The sequence below is a fragment of the Erinaceus europaeus genome, chromosome 14, assembly GCF_950295315.1.
Source record: "Erinaceus europaeus chromosome 14, mEriEur2.1, whole genome shotgun sequence".
Classification (NCBI taxonomy): Eukaryota; Metazoa; Chordata; class Mammalia; order Eulipotyphla; family Erinaceidae; genus Erinaceus; species Erinaceus europaeus.
In genome coordinates, this window is record NC_080175.1 from 86,251,849 (window position 1) to 86,276,133 (window position 24,285).

The 24,285-nt window shown below is 38.2% G+C and overlaps 1 long non-coding RNA gene and 1 pseudogene across 1 annotated transcript; both read right to left on the minus strand.

Annotated features, from left to right (window-relative positions):
• Positions 1–5,883: 5,883 nt before the first annotated feature.
• Positions 5,884–8,258, minus strand: LOC132532826 (large ribosomal subunit protein eL27-like; annotated as a pseudogene).
• Positions 8,259–9,053: 795 nt separating this feature from the next.
• On the minus strand, positions 9,054–21,040 carry LOC132532827 (uncharacterized). Its single transcript, XR_009544769.1, has 3 exons — positions 20,953–21,040; positions 15,440–15,679; positions 9,054–9,247 (listed from the first exon to the last, which is right to left on the minus strand). It is a non-coding gene; the product is annotated as an uncharacterized LOC132532827 (long non-coding RNA).
• Positions 21,041–24,285: the final 3,245 nt, after the last annotated feature.

Here is a 24,285-nt window from a genome sequence, read left to right on the forward strand (position 1 = left end):
ACTTACTAATAATGGATATAAAAAAAAATTACAGAAACCTAAGCCCGTATAACTAAGTATAGACAAAGCAAAGATTCATCTATATACAGTGACTTGGCTAAAACAAGTCACATTCAAATATCAAAGGGAGGAGTTTATAGTCCTATAGAGCAGGACAATCAGTAAATTAAGTTAAATATTTTTAGCATTATGATTCAACAGACTCATCCTGGACTTTAATCCAAGAGGAGAGGAGATATATATATATGTTTGGAGGGAAAGTAATTCATGAATATAATAATAGAATCTGATAAGCACTATTTAAATATTTAAATTGTCAATAAAGAAATTTAATTTTTGTTTGTTTTGAAAGGAAATGATTCTTAACATATAACTTCAATCATAGATATTATGACCTATGTGTTTTGTTAGGGAGTGGGCCTCAGTAAATAAAATGCTTCTGAGTAATCCTTATTCCCTGAGAAATATTGCGTAATCTAAATAAGAATTGTTACATTTTAATGGGCATAATATTTTAATTTGGTTGTTGTACAAAATTACGCTAGCAGTTTGTAAAATGTGTGAGCATTTGCAAATTAAACTGACATGAATTATTCAAGGACAAATAACTTTCCAGTTAGATGAAAATGAGTGAGGAAAACGAATGTCTTTGTCTTTCTCATTAAAAAAAAAAAGTAAATACAAAAAAGTGAAAAAAGTGGATATAATTATTTATTTGCATTATTATTTCTCTTAATTTGCAAAAGTAGTCTATCACAACATATAGACAATTCAAATCTTTGTTTTTTCAAAGTTGTCTTATATGATTTAAGTCAGTTGAAAAACTTATAAATTAACATAGATAAAAATTTAACTAAGCATTTTAAAACATTTACTATTTCAGCTGTGAGGATATATAATTGTATGTTTCTCAAAACTCATAATATTATTCCCTTAAAAGTGTACATTTCATTCTATGTAAATTAGCAGAGCTCACATTGATTATTTTGGTATAAAGAAGGAATGGAGAGTGGGAAGGCTGAAATTACCAGTGACTATTATGTATTCAATATTTATATTATGATGTATGAACAACCTCTCCTATGGCCTGAATTACTAGAAGTATTTTTTTTTCTTTTTCTTTCTTTTTTTTTTTCCCCTCCAGGGTTATTGTTGGGAATCGGAGCCTGCATCACGAATCTATTGCTCCAGAAGGCTATTTTTTTCCCTTTTTGTTGCCCTTGTGTTTTATCGTTGTTGTGGTTATTATTATTGTTGGTGGTGGTGTCGTTGTTGTTGGATAGAACAGAGAGAAATCGAGAGAGGAGAAGACAGGAAGAGAAAAACACCCGTAAACCTGCTTCACCACTTGTGAAGCGACTCCCTTGCAGGTGAGGAGCCAGGGGTTCGAACTGGGATCCTTGAGCCCGTCCTTGTGCTTGGTGCCATGTGCGCTTAACCCGCTGCACTACCGTGTGAACCCCTAAAATATTTTTACTAGTTTGTAACTAATCGCAATACTAATCTGTCTTCATGAGTTTCAAAATAGCATAATAGTAGTACAGCTCTGATTCCTTCCTTTTTAATCGGATTTTGATAAAATCTTTTTTCTTTTTGAATTTTTAGTTAAATTATACTTGCTGTTAGTGTAGGATTATTATCCTTTCTGTTTAACCATTAAGTGCATCATTGGCACTGAAGTCTCCACTGCATTTATATGGACTAATGCCTAACAGTGTGTGTACTACAAAAGCATCATAGACTTTGATTTCTCTTCCAGTTCCTAAAGCACAAACCTTTCAAGGGCCAATGGCATTGTTAAGAAGATAGTCATTAAAAGTCTACTTTTACCCAAATATCCACCTCTTCTCTCATAAAGTTGATTAATTTAGAATTGGCAAAGCAGCTCACTTGAATAGCATGCTGCTTTCCAGGTTCTAACCTGACCCCCAAATATGGATTTGAATCTATTCTCAGTAATAAGTGATGTACAATCCATTTGGCATGCAAATATCAGCACATTTCTGGGTAATCAACCTGATGAAACAATCACATAATCTGACCAAACAAGCCTAAAATAGTGTGTGAAGGTCATTGCCCTTAATCACCCAAAGTTTAGTCCACAGGAGCAAAAAAGCAATTTCCATGATACAGTAAGTAGACACTACATTGAAGTTGTGTTTCTTGTCCAGCAGTTTTGGTGCATAAAAATAGCACTTACAAAATTTGTTGGTTTGTTTTTTATCAGAGAGATACCAGAAACTCTGATTTATAGTGGGCCAGGGGTTGAACCTGGGACTCTTGTGGTCTTGAACATACAAATGCAATGTTGTAACATGTTAAGATATTGCTCTGCCCTAGAATAACACTTCTTAAAAGATTTTTATCCCACTGTTCTGCTCCAGAAATTTTCAGTCTCTTTGTACTGCAGCACTAGCTGGTTTCTGTTTATAACTTGGACAAAAGAGGCTCTACTGTTAGGAGGATGGTGAGAAATAAACAAAATGCATCTTTTTAAAAATGGAAATCAAGACATAATATAGTATGTAATTTGTGTAACTCCAGTCTTGACTCCATCCAGGGACAGTTACATAGCACAGAAATGACTTTTCTCTGTTTCAGTCATGAGCTGTTTTTTCCATTGTGCGTTTATTCCACAGCTAATAAAACAGAGCAATTCTACTTGTTTTAATGTTTTGCCAATGAATATATTGCTAAGAACAATAAGTATGAAATAAATTCTCTCTCTCTCTTTTGTTTTTCCAGAGAGAATTAGTCTCTTACCATAACGTTTGGCCAAATCAGGCCAAAAAACTATAGAGCTTCAGCTAGACAGTTTACATAAAATAAATTTACGTTTAAACTTTCTAGACTTTTCTAGCAGTTACAAAAGTCAGCAGATAACATAACAATATACATCGGTCTCTGATTTTAGCCGACTTTTAGTAGGATATGAGGTCTGAGACAGAATTGCACATAATACGTTCTAACTATAAATTACGATTTGACACATAACAAGGCATATTATTGAAGATGCTGTTTTTGTTCAAAATTATTCATCCACCCAGTCACTCAATGTACTTCTTTACTAAGTTGATTTTAAGTTCTACCACAGTAAGATTTTATTATCTTAAATGAGCCGCTAAACTCTAAGTTTCAATCTCCTATTTTTAACTTTTTTGTTGTAGTTATTGGGGTTAATTGAGTGAGTACATGCAGTGTACATCAGAAAAGATCTGGCATGTGATAAGATGTCAGTAAATGTCAGACCTTTTTATTATACTGCAGACACTGTACTAAGAATTGAAGGTATAGTAATGAAAAAACTAGGTCTATTGTGATACAAGATGTCTTATAATCTAGAGGGTCACAGACAATTCTCTATGAACTTCTAGTGTTTCTATAAGTCATGCAAGCAAAAAGCCTTTTGTTCTACTTTTCTTTGTAATGTTTATATAGAGAGGACATTTTTGGCACATCAGGATAGTAACCTTCCTTTTAAAGCAGAGAGCAGGTTTGTTTGCTGTTGAAGATAAAATAAATTAATGCCTTTCTCTGGGAAAAGTGTGGGCAGGCTTGTACACAAGCCTGTTCTGAATGCCTGCCATTTTGTGAACTCAAGATTCCATTTCTATAATGCATCTCATTGCAAGTGCATGTGCCACCTGAACTTCCTCACTCTTCCTTGTAGGAACCTGGGCTCAAGCAAAAAGAGTACCTGTGGGTAGTTTTGCTACAAGTATTGCTGTGCTTTATTTCTAACTCCAGAATATTTTGCCTTCTGCTAGCTACTTGTTATATATAATGTGGGGGAGGTCTCAGATTCTTTGCAGTCATTAAGTAAATTACTACTGTAAATCATGCCTATAAAATACAAAATGTACTGTTTCTCTCACATAGAAGACATGAAAATGTCAAATCATAGAGGCTTCAGGGAAACTGAATAATGGTTAATGAAAAGACTTTCCTGCTGGGGTCAGATGGTGGCCACCTTTGAGCACACTTGTTACCACGTGTGAAGACGGGTTCAATCTCCTCATTCCCACCTGCAAGGGGGAAGCGCTACAAATAGCCATGGATGAGTGCTGTGGGTATCTCCCTTTCTCTCTTCCCCTTCTTTCTGTCTCTATAAGAAAAAAAATAAACGCAGCCATTGGAAATTGCCACGCAGACACATTCAAGCCCCAGTAAAAATCCTGACGGGGAAAAAGAGAGAGAGAGAGAGAAAGAAAGGAAGGAAGGAAGAAAGAAAGAGAGAGAGAAAAGGAGGGAGAGTGAGAGAGGGAGGGAGGGAGGAATGAAGGAAGGAAGGTAGGATGGGAGGATGGATGGAAGGGGAAAAAAGGAGGGAAGGAAAGAGAAGAAAAAAATAAGTGTCATGCTTGAGGCTCTGAGATCCCGGGTTCAGTCCCTGGCACCAGCATAAGCCAGAGCCAAGCAATACTCTCGCCTCTTTATATGTTTCTCTCTGTACCTGTCATTAAAATAAAATATTGAAAAAACATAAATTTGATAGGAACTCCATTTTAGAGTAAGATATAGTGGCGACAGTATTCTAGTAGTTCATTAAATTGGTCCTAAAAAACATAGAATCAAAATCAAACAAAAGAATAGTCTAGTTAAAGTTATCGTTCAGTGCTAAAGGGTCATGCTGATCTTGCTTATCACTGACTCTCCAACATAGAGCAGAACACCTGATGCAGCGAATACATCGTTTATAAATATATAAAAAACCTTTATTAACATAGTTTTAACACGTATGTTCTGTACTTGACAATATCTTCCTTGAAACTTTCATTGACAGGGCAGGTGGTTCTCCATGAGGAATATAACCTACTGCTGAGCTTCTTTCTTTCCTCCTTCCTTCCTTCCTTTCTTTCTTTCTTTCTTTCTTTCTTTCTTTCTTTCTTTCTTTCTTTCTTTCTTTCTTTCTTGTTGTTATTATTGATGTAGTTGTTGTTAGATAGGACAGAGAGCAATGGAGAGAGGAGGGGAAGACAGAGAGGGGGAGAGAAAGATAGACACCTGCAGACCTGCTTCACCACTTATGAAGCGACTCCCCTACAGGTGGGGAGCTGGGGCTCAAACCGGTATCCTTAAGCCGGTCCTTGTGCTTTGCACCAACCTGCTTAACCTGCTGTACTACCGCCCGACTCCCACTGAGCTTCTTTTTTTTAGAAGTTCTTCCTTATGTGACATTTCATAAACTATGAGAAGATACTCGATGGTAATGTAAAGATCACAAAGTACTAAAGAATGGCACTACATGATAAATGAATCTTCTCTCCCAGTCACCATTAAAAATGGACAAGGAGGCTCACTTTCCCAGGGACTTTCTCTTTCAATATTGTCTCAAGGAGCTGGAACTCTTCTACCATGTTGCTCTATTGAAAAGTAAAATTAGTGGTCCGGGAGGTGGTGCAATGTATAAAGCATTAGATTCTCAAGCATGAGGTCCCAAGTTCAAACCCCAGCAGCACATGTACCAGAGAAATACCTGGTTCTTTCTCTCTCACCTTCTATCTTTCTCATTAGTAAATGAATAAAATATTAAAAAAGTAAAATTAAAACGGCAGTCTTCTCGCTGTCATTCTTAATGTGAACTAGAATTTGACTTCTTTAACTTAATGCATTTCTTTCAATTCCTTGATTCCTTTACTTATTTATTTTTTAATAAACCATCACAACAAGTTTGTTCCTGTCCATATACTAGGATGTAAATTCCAGTATTTATTTTTCTTTGGTCACTAGTCCTTCTAAATGAGACAGCCATAATGCCTGTAAGCAGGCCTCATATGAAATCATTCTCAGAAAATCCTTTTTTTTTTTTTTTTTGCCTCCAGGGTTATTGCTGGGCCTGGTGCCTGCACTACAAATCCACTGCTCCTAGAGGCCATCCCCCCCCCCATTTTGTTGCCCTTGTTGTATTTATTGTTATTGTTGTCATTGCTGTTGTTATTGTTGGATAGGGCAGAGAGATATTGAGAAAGGAGAGGAAGACAGAGGGGGAGAGAAAGATAGACACCAGCAGACCTACTTCACAACTTATGAAGTGACTCCCCTGTAGGTAGGGAGCCAACGGGGGGCTCAATCTGGGATCCCTACCTTGGCCCTTGCGCTTGGTGCCATGTGTGCTTAACCCGCTGCACTACTGCCCAGCCCCCAGAAGTGCATAGAATACTTCAGATATTTATCAGACAAATCAGATCTGAGTGAGTCTAATTCCCTACGATCTAACCTCCAGAGCTCCGTGTCTATATATAGCCTTTTATACTTACTCAGGAGAGTTATGGGAAACCAGAACAGATAATATTCTTACCAATGACCAATGTTTGCTTTACTTCATTTCATTTCACCCTTGTCACCTTTCCTCCATTTAGACCACTGCCTTCAGGCAGCTATTGTGTGTGTATGGGTGGGGGCTGGAAGGGTGGAGTGGCCACCACACAAACTGAAGAACAAAGACATTAGATTTTCAGCTTTTGCAGTGGGGGGGGGGGGACCAAGAATACCTGGAGATCTAGTTTTTCCTGCTTTTGAACAGATAAGAATTTTCTGGGCCAGAAGCCTTTCTGGAAGAGTCTTAAAGGAAGCCAGAGAGTTAGAAAGTAGACAAGACCATTTGGCAGAGTTTGAGCAATCTGCTGCCTCCTCTCTCCCCTTGCTTTGAAATCAATTCCTGAGAAGGAAAGTCAGTCATAAGTGGAATCCGAAAGGACAGAATACCTGTCCACCTTCCTTTCCTCTGGTAGGCTGTGAGGAGCAGCCTCTCAAGAATACTACTGGAGGGAGTCAGGTGGTAGCGCAGCGGGTTAAGTGCACATGGCGCAGGGCGCAAGGGCCAGTGTAGGGATCACAGTTCGAGCCCCCGGCTCCCCACCTGCAGGAGGTCGCTTCGCAGGTAGTGAAGCAGGTCTGCAGTTGTCTATCTTTCTCTCCTCCTCTCTGTCTTCCCTTCCTTTCTCCATATCTCTCTGTCCTATCCAACAACAGCTATGACAACAATAACAACTACAACAAGCACAACAAGGGCAAAAAAAATGGGAACAATGGCCTCCAGGAGCAGTAGATTCATAGTGCAGGCAAGGAGTCCCAGCAATAACCCTGGAGGCAAAAAAAAAAAAAAGAGACTATTACTTTAATGTAGGTGGGGGTGTCAAAACTAAACATTACGGTGCCAGCTAAACACACATTCTCCTACTCACCCCAACACAGAGTAAATAGCATCTATTACTTTAGATAGAGGAAGAAAAACCTGAAATGTCCAATATAACCAGGAATTGCTAAATACACACCAAAAAAAAATGTTGAGAAAGTCTCAAACTGACTGAGTTTACCTGTGTTTGACTATGATGACTTTCCTGCTTTCAAAAGAAATGGATTCTATGATGGGGAATATATTGTATCTTAGAAAAATGCTTTCAGGTATTTTCCAGGTCCTGGAACAGGATGAGAGAGGACCCAGTGGAGGTTGTATTGTTGTATGGAAAACTGAGAAATGTTATGCATGTACAAACTATTGTATTTACTGTCAGCTATAAAACATTAATTCCCCAATAAAGAAAATTAAAAAAAGAAAAAAATACTTTCAACTGTTTAGCATACATAAGAACACATTATTCTGACCACTACATTGTAAATGGAAAAGGTAGTGGATTTGGATTTAGAAAATCTAGGTATAAGTTACTCCCTATGTGTATTTTATTCCCTAATAACTTCTCTCTTAGGAACAGTTTCATGTAAAACACATGTGTATTCTGACATTCTTCTTTTTTTTCTTTTCCTTCTTCCTTCCTTTCTTTTTCTTTTCTTTTCTTTTCTTTTTTTTTTTTTTTTTTACTTTTAATGACTGAAACAAAACATTTAGTTTTTGGAAGAACCATTTGTTCTTGCCGGTCTTGTACTTCTCCTCAAACTTGACTTTTGCCTTTCAACGTGCCTTGCTTGTAAGGGCAGGATTTTGGAAGACATCCTTGTTGACAACAGTTTAGTCCAAGGGGATAGCCACACAGTACCTCATGGGCATAAGGTGACTGTAATTATAAACTTTCACGAAAGATTTGATCTTTGACCTCTTGGCGACTTTCTTCTTGCTCGTGGTAGCTGTCACTTTGTGTGGGAAACGGTCAATCCCAGCCACCAGAGCATGGCTGTATGGGTGGTCTGAGGTACTTTCATCAATGTTCTTCACGATGACTGCTATGTACAGAGTAGCATCCGGCCAAAACCAGCACTACCTTCCCGGGTTTCATAAACTTGCCCATTTCGACAGCAGCCACCCAGGCCTACAACAAAAAAGAAGAGCCAACACTTCCTGATATTCTTATAGACAGCCTGAGGATATGGAATGAGGCAAGTGGTTTCATAATATTTAAATAATTCAATACCAAACATCTACCACATCACCACTAGTCTATTTCCACCAGCTGGCTGTGGTCTTGAAATTAGACTAGATTAAATGTAAGTGAGTCAATGTTACATATTGATATTATTGTAGTCAGGGTTAGTGTGCCTGCAATTATTCTTTTCTGCATTGGAATCACTTAAATGTTATCAAAATACAGAATTGCATTCCGCAGGTACAGGCCAAGGCCTGACATTTTTTACTTCCAGCAATTTCTCTGATAATAATAATCCTGCTGGAACATACATCACACTTTTAGAAGCAATGCTTTAATTCATATGAATGTTTTTCACATTTCCTGAGTCTGAAGTAACAAGAATTTTATTTCATCTAATAGTACCTCAAAATATCTCCCAAATTTCTTGGTTTCTTTCATCTGTTGATACTAAGTTCTTCTTATTCTCAGCATGACTAAAGTTGATGATGCCATGACTTTTAGGCTTTTAAAAATAAATATTTGCTATTATCCATAAAGAGCATAGTGTACTTCTAGAGGAAGTATAAACAGTTCTGTCCTTGAAACTTTATGTGATTTTTAATCCTGAAAATTTGGCAGCAGGCATGTCATTATTTCAGTTATACTCTATTTTAAAAGAACAGAATTTATAGGAAACTATAAGAAAGAAAACTAAGCAGTTATTAAGGCAGTAAAGATACACACTTTCATTAGTTGATTTACTTGCTTTTCATGCTTTTATCTCCTTGAGATTCAAGAAGGTGGTATATGTAGGTTGCGGGTCATCGCCAATATTTTCTCCCTTTGGATGAAGACTATTGTCAAGTGTGTGGATCAGGACAGACATCAGAGTAGTGCTGTCTGTTGAGTTGCTAATAAACAATTATGGACCAACAGAGTGCACTTTCCTATGACAGAACAGGCAAAATTATTCAAAATGACAGAACTCTTGCATCAACTTATTTCAACATCCCTTTTGAACCATGTACACAGCTTAAGTGCTGGCCTGTGGAAACAGATGGCCTGGGTGGATCATGCTGAGCAAATCCCTTAACCATTGGGTGTCTCAATTTCCTAATCTTTGTAATGAAGATGATTACTGTATTTACTTCATGGGGCTAGTGTGAGGCATAAATGAGCTAATATATATAAAGTGCTTAAGACCTGCCAGGTATATAGCAGGCACTATGTAAAAATCATCATCATCATCATCATCATCGTTACCACTATTACTACTGCTACCTTTTCTCCTTACCTTAACTAAATATTTATTGTGGTTTGATAATTTTAGGAACTCTACCCCAAACTACATTAAAAAGATGCGCCTGATTTTGCAAGTAAAGTTGATATATATTTCCTGAAGTAGCAATGTATTTTATACTTTCCAGTTGTACTAAAGAACTGTTATCATTAAAATCCTAAAAATAAAAGTGTTTTCAAAATTATCATTCACCACACTCAACATCTGATATTATTTTATTGCAAAAATATGAATAAGGCATATATGAAAATGTATCATTTACCTATCCAAGAGACTGCAAAATAACAAAAAGATGTATTTTCTGACTACAGATAACATTAAAAAATCCTTAACATATATGTTCTTCCTCTTTCTACTGAAAGAGACAAAAGCAAATTATATATACATACAAAACAACGACCCCACAGAATTCACAGATCATAAAGTCTTCCAGTTCAAATCAAAACTAACACTTTACCTACCTCTGTTGCTATGAGAGTCACCAAAGAAATATACAACTCTGTCTTCTTCCGTATGGAGTTTACTTTACATATGGAGATAATGACTATACATTCACAACAACAAAAAGAGCAATAATAATATTAACTGCACCTAATTATGTCATGAAGTATAAGGTGCAGGCAACACAAATTACAATACGTAAAGGAAATCTATTTTCAAATATTAAATACTTTCTAGAAGCAGTGCTACTTACAACGAACCTTGGAAGTAGGTGAGATTTTGAATATATCTTGGACATCTATCAGCACAGGGACAGTAATGTCAAAACATCTTTTTTTAGTGTCCTGTTTATATAATAAGACTGAAATAGACTGCCAGGATGAAACTAAATTAGTTTCAGGATTTGATCTTGGGAAAGTATATAAATATAGCATTGTAACAACAAAAATTCTTTAAATCAACATTTCCTCAATAAAATAACATTAAAATATAAAAAGATACTTTTAAGATTTGAACATACATGAGTACTTTTTTTTGGATTCAAGGCAATGCATAAGAACATGTTAAAAGCAAGCACACAACAAAAATAGAGGTGTATTTGATCCTGTTTCATAAAAGTTATTGACCTGAAAAGCACTCCAAAAAGCATTCTTTCAAAACAAAGCATCTTTGTGCTTTTCAGACATTAAACTACTTATAAAAATTGGGATTTGCTCCCAGTGTTCCAAGCTTACATCTCTATACTGGAGAACACTGTCAGTAACGCTGCTTTGCCCAGTGGTTGTGGGAAACCTTGTGAGATAGCTTTTTCACTTTTCTTTCTCTCTTCACAATGACAGCAACAAGGGCCTTTGGCTTCATTTAGCCTAAAATATTTAAATCGAATTATGAAGCAAATATATTAAAATTAGAAGTAAATTTCAACCAGATTGTTTTGGTTGCTGTGATTTATTAGTCCAATTGGTCTTTGTCTGTGACTAGTTAGCCTGGTGGGTTGGAGCAGTGTTAATGATGCCAAGATAAAGGGTATACTCCCCTCTGGCTTATTTAATTATTGCTGTTGTTGTTCCATTCCATGAATGGAATTGCCCCTCCACCCAGACCAGACTTCATATGAATATATTCCACTTCTCAGAGACTGACAGAAAGCGTGTAGTTAGATGAGCCTAGATCTGTCTTTACTATCAAAAACTAGCAAAGAAGTCAACATCCATGTCAAGGTAGAAAATGTACAAGTAGTCTGTCATCTTCCACAAACACAAAGGACTCTATTCCATCGCCAAGTACACATTCTCTACTGGTTCTGTAATGTAAGTTAACAAACATTATATCACCTTTACATCTGTCTTCCAACTTTAATACTATGAAATCTCTATAGAACATACTAGTCAGTGGGACTGTGCACACTAGTCTAAAAACTTTACAACTGAGTAACTAAATCAAAGTAGGAGATAGTTTGCTAGATATAGAAAAATCACTGGGAAATCCATGCCACCTTTGATCAGAATACAGATGATATTTATGAGAAGTTAGGAATAATAAACTCTCACATGAATGTTTTTAAAACAGTCTACGGACAGTACATGCTGACTGCTATGAATTTACACATTACATCTCACCAGGCTGAAAAGCAACAGAATAATACAAAACATAAGAGGCATACCCTATACACAGTTCCCACATGAACTGTGATTGAGGTTGTCTTTGAATTCACAGGCCAGGATAGTCCTTTCACAGGACTGGCTTTTACATTTTTAGATCAGAACTGTTAACTGTTAACTCTCAGTATTCCCAAGTATGCTCTTCCTTCTTTTGAAAAGATGTTTTTTATTTGTTACATGTGCAAGAGAATTTCCAACTGGGCAAAAAGAAAAGCAAGCCTTGGTACATGCAGTGCTTGGGACTGAACCAGAAAACTCAGTCATGCAATTCTGATGCTCTTCCAGATGAAATATTTCCCCTGCTAACTAATTACTCATTCTTAGGCTCATGTTTAATTTTTAAAGAGGTGTTTTTTTTTTTTTTTTTTTTTTTAGTGGTTCTTGCTGCTAGGTCTTGTTCCAAATTTTTGTTCTATTCCACAATTTGTCCAGGTAGATTTGTGAAAATAGAAAGTACCAACAGTTTGAAGTTCCACTTTGGTCAGGTTCTCCACTATGAGTTTTGTGTATATATATATATAAAATTTAGTGTTCCTCATCGAAATCCTATGAATATGTCTGTTACCACTTTGATACAAGAAACATGAATTTCATAGTTTTGTCTAAAGCCAGGTACTCCTTTTATTCTTCCTGCAAGTCGCTAAGGGCCATTTGTGACTCTGTTCTAGTCACCTGAAACACTTCAGCCACATCTTCAGGGATATCTTCCACCTGGTGAATTCTCTAGTCACTCTCTCACTGTATAGCTTACTGGACTGGCTTCCTGCTTACTTTGACCACTCTACTCAAGTTCCTGTTTCCTGAAACTAAGGTGATGTTTCTGATTATATCAAATGCTATTCAGTATTTAAGGAACAACAAAATACAGAAAAGCACTCTGCAAGGAAATTTCTCAATTTCTGTTGGTGCATTTTATTTTATTATTTTCTTTCTTTCTTTATTGAATAGAGATGGCCAGAAGTGGAAAGGAAGGGGGAGACATAGAGGGAAAGAGACAGAGAAACACCTACAGCACTGCTTCACTATTTGCAAAGCTTTTCCCCTGCAGATGGAGACTGGGGGTTTGAACCCAGGTCCTTGAGCATTGCAAAATGTGCTCTCAACCAGGTGCGCCACCACCCATCCCGTTGGTGCATTTTATTTTCCACAGGGGTATCGGCCTACCTGCAAGGTGCATTCTATTTTCACAAATAGACCTGGACAAATTGTGGACTAGAGAACAAAATCACAATAAGATCTGGTAGCAAGAACAACTAAAAGACTTTATTTTGAAAAAAAGTAAATAAGAGGCTAAGAATGAGCAATTAGTCAGCAGGGGAAAGAGCTCATCTGGAAGAGCATCAGACTTGCATGCCTGAGTTTTCTGGTTCAATCCCAGATTTCTGTCCAAAGGAAAAAAAATGTCATTGTTTTAGGGGACAGGTGATGGCTCTACAGGTGGAGCACAAAGGTCACTATGCACAAGGACTTGGGTTTGAGCCCAGGATCCCCACTTGCAGGGAGGAAGCTTCACCAATGGAGAAGCAGGCATGCAGACATCTCTTTATCATTCTCTCTTACTCTCTAACTTCTCCTAAAGGGGAAAAAAAAAAGGGCACTGGAAATGGGGGATTCTTAGTGCCAGTACCACACCCCAGAAATAACCTTAAACCTGGCACATGAAAAAAATACAATAATAATAATAATAATAATAATAAGCACTTGTATAACATCTTAAAGTACTTTTTTTAATTGAATTTGAAGATTTTTCAGAAGCTTCATATTTACTTCTCTCCAAATCAGATTTTTAGATTTTAGTTTTTTTCCTTCAAATTAAACATTGGCATTTTCATCAAATAGCATAGCTTTAAAAACACTTGCTAGATTTCAGTTGCATAATGTTATAATTAGACATCTGCATACTTTACATTGTGATCGCCACCAAAAGTCCAGTTTCTATCCACCATCACAGAACTAACACCCTTTAATGTGTATCTCCTTGCTATCCAAACCAGTTTTTAAAACTAGAAGCCTAGATTTGGGATTATATTTTAATTAATTCTATCAATTAAACACATATTTGATCTAGGAAGATGTATCTGAGCTTTTTCAATTCTTAGGTGGATCCGTTGTCTACCTGCTTCATACAAATACATGAAGTTAAATATATCCAGAAGCCATTTCTTCATAATTAGTACCATCTCATATAACATCATATGGTATTCTAGTAGTTTATTAAAATACTAATGTTTTGGAGTCAGACTTAGGATCTAATCCTAGGTCAGCCGTTCTTTAGATAAATGTTTGGATTTTTTTAAATTTAGTTTCCCTGAACTTCACTATTTTTATATGGAATTAGGTTATAACAACTATTTCTTAGGAGTATTTTGAGGATGAAACGATTAAAAAAGAAAGCAGTCAGTATAAATGCCTGGTTTCTATAGAAAGCTATTACAGCATCCTACAAAATTTCTGTCTCATTTGTCCTTTTCCCACAGAAACACAAATATTTTTAGACACCTGATCTATATAAACTTTTTTCATCTTTTCATAAAAACTTAAAATCATCTAACTAGTCTATCACCTACATTTAGATGATGAATATCTGCTCTTGAACAAAGCTTAAGGAGATTATCCCTTAAGAAAAGCATAAACACATTATTTCCTTTAATAAATATTTAACAAAAGCCTATTAGCTGCTATGATATGGTAGTGAATAAAACATGCTTGCTTTATGCCTTCACGGATTATAAGGGGGGGTGTATGATGGAGAAAAGGCCTGTATTTCAAAACATGGAAGGGTCATATGCAGTGCTATAGGAGAGGAGAATAGGGGGGAGGTGAAATTGAAACTGCGTAATGTTTGAGAATGAGACCTAGATGGTAACTTGGTCATGTGGGGAGAAGAATTTTCTAATAGTAAATGCAAAGACGAAGGCAGAGAGTTCATTCTGCCAAAAGCAACAGAATGAATGGTATGTGCTAGGATAAAATTGCAGCCTGGACAGGAGAAAATGGGCAGGAGGTTGTGGAGATCTGCTGGCAGTCAGAGAGAACTCAACTCCGTGGACAGCGGTCATGATCAGCACAATAAGAAGATGGGAGACAAATTGGTTTATTTGTTTGTTAATTTATTTTCTTTGCCTCTAGTGTTTTTGTTTTGAATATTTTTATTTATTTATTCCCTTTTGCTGCCCTTGTTTTTTTATTGTTGTTATTGATGTCATTGTTGTTGGATAGGACAGAGAGAAATGGAGAGAGGAGGGGAAGACAGAAAGGGGGAGAGAAAGACAGACACCTGCAGACCTGCTTCACCGCCTGTGAAGCGACTCCCCTGCAGGTGGGAAGCCGGGGGCTGGAACCGGGATCCCTATGCCAGTCCTTGCGCTTTGTGCCACCTGTGCTTATCCCGCTAAGCTACCGCCCAACTCCCTCCTCTTGGATTTTTGATGGGGCTCTGTGCTGACCCTATGAATGCACTGATCCTGGTGGCCACTTTTTTTTTCCATTTTATTGGTTAGGACAGAGAGAAATTGAGAGGAACAGGAGATAGAGTGGGAGAAAGACAGAGAGACACCTGCAGACATCCTTTGCCTTGTGAAGCATCCTCACCTGGAAACCGGATCCTTGTGAGGGTCCTTGGGCTTAGTACTATGTGCACTTAACTGGGTGTGCCACTGCTTGACCCCAAAGTGAATTTATTATTTCATGAATTGGTCTATAGTTCCATCTCTCGCATATTACTTGCATATACTCACAAACATCGACAACTTGAGTGTAGTTTAGCATTTTAAAATTAGCATATTTGGGGCCAGCAAGGTAGTTCTCCTGGATGCTATTGCCTGCTCTGTCAGGTTCACAACCCGGGATTGAGTCAGGCTTCCATCACATTTAAGGGAAGCCTCTGTGTTGTGGTGTCTTTCCCTCTCTTCCGTTGTCTCTTGGCTTCTGTCTCTATTTGAAAAAAATCAGCTTAAAGCAGTGAACTCTGGAGATAACTAAATGAGAGAGAGAGAGAGAGAGAGAGAGAGCACAATAGTTCCTAAACCAATACATCACCTGGAGGTCAACATTAGGAACAGTAGTGCTTTGAATGTTCATATTTAAGGTGTCTGTGCAAGACTTATTAGGACACAACATATTGTGTGCCCAGTTTGTTGTGAGGCATCAAAGATATTTTCAATAATTAGTCATACCACAAGCAAGCTTCTTTTTTTTTTTTTTCAGTGATTTACAAAACGAAAGAGATACAAATCTACATTGTTCCCACTACCAGAGTTCTGTGTCTCTCTTCCCTCCATTGGAAACTGCAATGAATCCCCAAAGGTCACAGATACGAGTTGACTATTATGTCTATAACCATCTATATTTATGTATATATTTCCCCATTTTTTTTCCTATGGTCCTGCCTTCTCTTCCTTTTGAAGTGACATCTGCATCTATTACTACTTGCTAATGTCCTTTCTTTTGTTCTCTTCTTTATCTAAGTTCTGATGGAATTGGGGTTCAGATCTCCCTAGTTGTCTTCCTCTAACATTTCTCTTCCTCTGGGAGTATGGACCAAAATTCTTTTTTGAGGTGCAAAAGGCAGAGATTTCCATCTTTTATAATTGCTTTCCCACTGTACATACTCGCATGCTGATCCATACCCCCAGCCTGTTTCTATTTTCCCTTGTCGGGTAGGGCTCTGGAGAGGTTTTGTTCCTGGACACGTTGGTGAGGTCATCTGTCCACAGAGTTCGGGATGAGATCATAGTAGCATCTGCAACTTGGCACCTGTGGTTTAGTAAGTTTCTGAAGAAGTCCTGTATTTTGTTGAGTTTCTAGGTGGCTTTTTGTTGTTTGTTGTTGTTGTTGTTGTTGTTTTTTCTAGTTTCACTGAAGAGCGGTCTGAAAAGGCTCCTACCCCACAGCCATGCCTTGGGAAGTTTGTCCCAGTTGCTTTATTTATTGGTTTTTGTACACCCACTGAAGATACATATTCACTATCCACATTTTGGGGGTATAGTCAGTGATGCTAGTGAAGGCCAATTTTGTAAATTATTTGAATGCAAAGATGGTTTGAAGATAGATTAAAAGTTTTAGGACAGTAAGATGGAAAAAGGGCTTGAGACAATCCCTAAGAAACTAGGCTAGGGGGTCCTGGGTGGTGGCACATTTGGTTGAAAACACGCATTATATTATGCAAGGACCAGATTCAAGCCCCAGGTCCCCACCTACACCTGTGGGGAGAAGGGTGAGAGGAATTTCATTAGCAGTAAAACAGGGCAGCAGGTGACCATCTTTCTTTAATTTTGTAGTTTCTTTCCTTCCCTCTCAATTACTCTCTGTCTCCATCCAAAATGAATAAATCAATAAATAAAGCTCATTTAAAAATGAGGTTGGGTAAGGGAAAAGTTGGAAAAGGAAAGAGAAAGAAATAACAAGCAATATGTAAGCAGACAGATTAAGATATAAGGATATAATGGAAAGAATGTCAAAAGAAGAGAGAAAATTAAGGGGATTAATCCACAATATCAAAATATAAAGCTTATTGGTTAGGAAAATATTAAAATTGAATTTAGAATTTGTGAACATATTGATATCTGATATATCAATAAATTTTGGTAGGAAGATGGGGCAAATTATGACTGTAAGCTAACAGTGAGTAGAATAAGTTTCTGTGGGAAAAGTTAATTTGAGGGATTTGAGAATGACAGAATATTGGACATGTATGTGTGAGGTCCTGAGCATACCTGAATGACCCCCTGGTTCTTAAATAAATATTTTAAAAAGTTACTAATTTCATCTGAGTCCTAAGTTGTTTTTGGCTCTACAAGATAGAAACAGTTATGGTTCCAAAGATTAAATTGCAATACCTTTTTTAAATACCTTTTTTCTTGACACTATTCAATCAAGAATAACCAAGTTTCAGTATTTAACTCCTGGACATTTCCTATGTAGATGATCCAAGTCCACTTCCTCAAATTACTGGAGTAGGCTGCATCAGCAGTGAACACAGCTTAGGTCAGAAAGGTGGTCAAGACTCAACTAATCGTTTATGAAGAGGGTTTGGGTAGAGAATTTGAGAAATCCATCCATGTTGTCTGACATTGGGACCACGAGTTAAATAATCATTGAATTCCAACTGGAAAATTCCGGGAAATTCTTAGAACATTCTGGGTGGGGTCAAAATGTAGTGACTGTAAAACCCTGACTCAGAAGAGTTGGGAATAATTAAGGTTATTTGGATATTCTATTGAAATGGCAGTGGTTGGAATTAAATATAGTAGGAGGACTAAAGCAAAAAAGAAGTAGGGCAGTGAGTGTGAATAGAAGATAAAAGATCCTGGGGAAAAATTTGAGGGACTTTAGTTCAGAAGTGCAAATGTCAAGTTCTATTCCACTACTATTTTTAGTCCTTATAATTGTGACACTTTTAGGTAATAGACATGACAAAAGCGTACACAGTGGTCAGATCTCATTCTCTGATCTGTGAGTCACTACTGTTAAATGCAATTGGCTTGCAGTTTTCCCCACACCCTTTTCCAGCAACTCCAAGTTGGTCAAAGAATGATCTTGCTTCATGCTTCTGTAAATACGTACGCATGAATACATCCATGCACATACACATACATGCCGATATATTCTTATCATGGGATGATGGCGAATTGAGCAAGGAGGAAAGAGATCTGGGGTTTTGGTTTGAATTCTGCATCCAGTTCCCTAGAAGACATTTTTTTTTTTTTTAGGATCCCATTTTTAGTTATCTATGAAGAATGATTTAGAAAAGTTTATCGGCTTTATTTTCTTATTTTTTAAAAAACTGTTTTATTAATTTTATTTTTGAGAGAGATGAAGACACACACACACACACACCAGAACACTGCTCAGCTCTGGCTTATGGTGGGGCGGGGGATTGAACCTGGGATTTAGGAGCCTCAGGTATGAGAGTCTATTTGCATAACCATTATGCTGTCTCCCCCGCCCTGCTTTATTTTCTTATACTAAAACCCTAAACAGATAACTGGGCTAACACAGGTATTTCTGCTCTCCTATCAGAGGACTTAGCTCTTCTTCATAGGAGTTAGCCTTTTTCTTAATAAATAATGATTCCAATCTTTTTTAAAATTTGTTTTCCCTTTTGTTGCCCTTGTTGTGGTTATTGATGTCGTTGTTCTTGGATAGGACAGAGAGAACTAGACAGAGGAGGGGAAGACAGACACCTAGACAGAAGGGGGGAGAGAAAGACAAGACAACTAGACAGAAGGGAGGAGAGAAAGACAGACACCTGCAGACCTGCATCACCGCTTGTGAAGCGACTCCCCTGCAGGTGGGGAGCCAGAGGCTCTAACCAGGATCCTTCCACCTGTCCTTGCACTTTGTGCTACGTGTGCTTAACCCCCTGTGCCACCACCTGACTCTCGATTCCAGTCTTTCACAAGGCATATTTGCTCACTCCTTTGTCTATCTTCCTTCTAGTCTCTAAGTCTGGGAAGATTTTTACATTTACTATCTCATTTTCTTCTGTAAGTACAAGATAAAAATAAAGTGAGGTTCCGGGAGTCGGGCTGTAGCACAGCGGGTTAAGCGCAGGTGGCGCAAAGCACAAGGACCGGAATAAGGATCCCGGTTCGAACCCCGGCTCCCCACCTGCAGGGGAGTCGCTTCACAGGCGGTGAAGCAGGTCTGCAGGTGTCTATCTTTCTCTCCTCCTCTCTGTCTTCCCCTCCTCTCTCCATTTCTCTCTGTCCTATCCAACAACGACAACAACAATAATAACTACAACAATAAAACAACAAGGGCAACAAAAGGGAATAAATAAATAAAATAAATATTAAAAAAAAATAAATAAAGTGAGGTTCCAAACAAGCATACTGTATTTTAGAAACAAAACAAGTGCCCCAATTTGTAATTGCCAGAACCAAGGAACAATCCAGATGTACAACCCAGATGTCTAGATAAGTAGCTAAAAATTGTAGTATATATACATGGTGGAATACTACTCAGCTGTTAAAAATGAAGTTCTCTCCTTCGTATATTCTTAGATAAACCTTAAGGACATCATGTTGAGTGAGATAAGCCAAAAAGAGAAGGGCAAATACCAAGTGATCTAACTATTAACGGGACTTAATAAATAGGGATGGAGAGGGAGAACACACAATGAAACATGGACTGGACATAGCGTATTGCACCAAAGCAAAGGACTCTGGGAAAGAGAAGCAGGAGAGGGTGAAAACTTTGGGGGCCTGGTACATAAGGAAATTGTACACATATGGCAATGACTGCACTGTCAAGCATTAACCCCCTCAATAAAAAGGGGGGGGAAGGAAGAAAAAATAGATGCCCATTATCTCTGGCATATTTCATCTAGGTAACTGTATCATTTGTCATATCACATAGTAAAGGCTAGATGAAACAAACACAAGGGACATGCAGAGGTTGGGTGGGTAGAATACGTACTTACTTCTGACTCTAGCTTCTAAATACTAGTTGTGTAAATTATCTTTGTAATAGACTAGTGGAAGAGACAAGTATTAACCATGCAATTGGACCAAACAATCCATTACAGATAGTTAATTATCTGAAGATAAGGCTGAAGTGCTAAGTGCTAAGGAGGTCAGGTATTGAGGCAAGATTACCATTGCGACCTAGCTTTATGGCCGAATCCAGTCATTTTATTCTCTAGCTCTAAATATTTTCCTATCGTAAGGATCTTTCTCAATCTAATGTAAAGATGGAAGTCTGAAATGGAATCTGAAGTCATTTTCCATGTTGGCATTCACTAACTTCAAGACAGCTTTGATACTTTCTGAGTTTGTAAGTTCTTTCTTCCCTTTTATTATTTTATCTAGTCAATGAATGTTCATGATGCCACACATTAGTGACTGAGATTCAGAGACACGAGTCTGGCAAAATGTCTCATCTGGATAGTTTGCTACTTTTCCATGTATGCAACGCAGGTTTAAGCTCAACCTCCATAAACACATGAAGGGAATTGTGGTGCTATTGTTTCTCTTATTCTATGCTTCTCCGTTATGAGAGATAGATAGATAGATAGATAGATAGGCAGACAGATAGTTCAGAGACAAAATCACAATCCCTTCTCTCAAGCATCCACAGTTATGTAGGTGATATAAACAGTTTTTCAAAAATAGTTGCATTATTTGGAAAGAGATAGAAAATGAAAGGGAAGGGGGAAATATAGAGGGAGAGAGAAAGAGATACTTCTTGTGTTGCTTCCACCACTTATAATCCCCCTCCCCTCACACACACACACACACACATACACCTGCAGGTGGGAACCTGAGACTTGGACCTGGTTCCTTGCACATGTTGATGTGAATGCTGTACTGGACACCCCCACCACCTAGATCCAGTCCTAAGAAATAAGTAATTTTAGATTAGACTGCTGATTATTAATATAGCAAGAACCACATTTGTGGGTTACTGCAGTTAAGTAGATCAGGGATGCATTGGATCGACCTTCTCGTGGTGCATCCCGTGAGTACCCATTCATTGGGGAAACTGACGATGCTTCCTAGCCGACTGAATCCACATGGATCCCAGTCACTTTCAAAGCCAGCAACAAGCAGCTCCTGACAGCTTTCAACCTGACCTGTTGACTGGCTACGGAAGAAGGGCAAATGCTAGAAGAAGAAGAAGATCAGGGGTTTCAAAATTGGTCTTCCGTAGGTATAGTTTTGAATAGTGCTCCCCAAGGAAGAAGAAAGGGGCTAGCAACAAAGAAGGTGAAGGATGTTGGCTGTCTATAAAATAACATGGTGAAAGGAGGGACTGTAGTTGCTATTTAGAAAGGGAGGTCTCAATTCACTTTACTGTACAGACAGTGGCAAGAGATAGGGACTTAAGCGGGGAGCAAGCAGGATTTGAAAGTCAAAGTGATGGGGCTGCAGACAGTGACAAACTATTAAGGAAAATGTTAAAGGAGAGATAAACATCATTATTCTTTTGGGTGTCCTCTGAATGAGACAGAAAGGGGCAGGAGCATAGATTGTGAAGAATGAATCAACACCCGGGGCCTGGAAGTCAGATAGAAGTCTCTGGTAGGAGCCTGGATGAGAGATGCTCAGTGCACTAAAGATTATAGCAGCGGAACTACAGAACTGAGAGGGGAGGGATAATACCACAGAAATGAAAAATTGATTGGGAGGAGTTGGATGGTTCCCAGATTTCCAGCCAGGAAACTGGTAGGTGGGCATCTCAATATTTGAGGTGGGCATTAAAAGTGGAGGATCAGCATAAGAATTGGCATAAGGATCCTGGTTCGAGGCCCTGGCTCCTCACCTGCAGGGGAGTCACTTCACAGGCGGTGAATCAGGTCTACAGGTGTCTGTCTTTCTCTTCCCCTCTCTGTCTTCCCCTCCTCTCTCCATTTCTCTCTGTCCTATCTAACAATGATGACATCAACAATAATAACTACAACAACAATAAAAACAAGGGCAGCAAAGTGGAAAATAAATAAATACTTTTTTAAAAAGTGGAGGATCGGATTGGTGCTGTAGAGAAAAAACTAGCACTTTTATGACACAGGCTCCTAAGGGATCTTTATGAGGTCATTCAGACAGATGCTGAAAAAAAAAGAATCTGAAATACAAAGAACATGTCCAGCCAGGAAATGTCACTTTAGGAAACTGCAGAAATAACCGTGAAAGGTCTTTATATATCTTACTGATGGCAATGATCCCCCATGATAAAGTACGTTTGGAAACTGAACAGGGCAGTTCATATATATCATGCACATGTATCCATCTTAATAGTCAAGGGATGAAAGACAAGTAAATAAAAGATGGTTCACATCACAGTTACTATTCAATTCCTATATTGTTTGTATATCGGAGCACACAGAATGGATACGTGCATAGAGATTTATGCACGTGTCTGGATCACTGTGCATATTATACACTTACAGATTTACATCAAAATGAAGGCTACAGTGACATTCTACTTCCGCATGAATCCACCAGAGCTGCTAACAAACATTTGCTCTAACAAAATGCCACAGACTGGGTGGCTCAAACAACAGAAATTATTTTTCTTGGTATGGAGACTAAAAACCAAGACTGAAATACTTTTAGAGTCAGTTTTTAGCAAGACCTCCCTTCCTAGCTACTAGATGGTCAGTCTCTCTCTCACTGGATCCTCTCAGGCTCTGTCTGACCTCTGTACTATTTTCCCCTATTTTTCCTCTTCTTATGAGAAAGCCAGTTCTAGAATAGAACCACATCCTTGTGAGCTCACTGAACTTTAATTTCTTCCTTATAGCCCCTATATTCAAATATATTGTCGTAATGAAGGTCAGGGCTTCAACATATAGATTCTGACAAAAACTATGCAATTTATAACAGCACCACGACATCTGGCATCCTGATTGACTTTTCCTGAAAGGTTTCTGTCAAAGTGAAAAAGAGATAGCAGTGTCACTAAAGAAGATACCTGGGGACTGACAAATGATCTCACCTGGTGGGACACTGGTCCACTGCCTAGTTCCAAGCACCAGAACCCACATTAGAGTACTACAGCACTGGGAGAAGCTCTGGTGCTATGATCTCTCTCTCTCTCTCTCTCTCTCTGCAAAAGCTGACAGTGATGGAATTGTACATACACACAGGCCTGTTTAATATTATATATAAAATAAATAAATATCAAATGTCATACACACACAGACATATTGTACCCTAGAAGCTGGGTAGGTGGCTCAAGTGATATGTGAGGCCTTGCACTCATTCTCCTCACAGGACGAAAGAAAGATAAAAAATATATATATATGAGTCTCTAGTATTTAAAAAAATAAAAACAATAGTAATAAGAGCATACAATAGTAATAAGAGCATATGTAGGAGGACACATTTGAAAAGGCCAGAAAGTTTGTTCATGTGTAAGTCAAATACTTGCTTCTTTCCTGGTTACATCAAAATGGAATTATATTCCTACAGATTGTTCTCATTTTGGAGAGGGTCATAAACTGCTTGCAAAAAAACTTTTAACCAGCAATTGAGCAGATTTTATCAATTGCATTGTCTATTGCTCCATGAAAGCCAAATTGGAATATCCAGAAAAGTTCGACATCTCTCAAAAATCTCAGACCATGAAGGTGCAAACTTAACGTGGAAACACTAGGAAACTGACTCGCATTCTTGGCGTGCAGGCACTTGCACTAAAGTTAACTTTCACTTAAGGTTTATTTAACATAACCAGATTATTTTGCGCCTGCTCTATTTGACCCCTTTATACTCTTGGCCCTCCTTTGGTCCTTTTTTTATCGCGTTACTGCTGCCTGTAAAAGCACCTTAGATTTGGGAAGTCTTTGCTCCCACAGCCAGGTGACAGACATTGGATGGGAACCTATGGAGCTCTGAGGGTGCCCGAGTTTTTTTTGAATACTATTCCCTGCTGGGAAGTTGAGAGCACTGCAAACTTCACTCCAATCCGCTACCATCCTTCCCTGGAGTCTCTCCCTGCAGGATGACCCACCCGCCAACTCTGCAGAGTTGGCGGAAGTTTGCAAAAGTCCTCGTCAGGGCCTGGGGAGGAGAGGTGTTCCCCCAGCTCCCCAGAGGGCCCCCTCCTTCAGCCCCCGCCTCCTGGTCCTCGCCCAACCCCG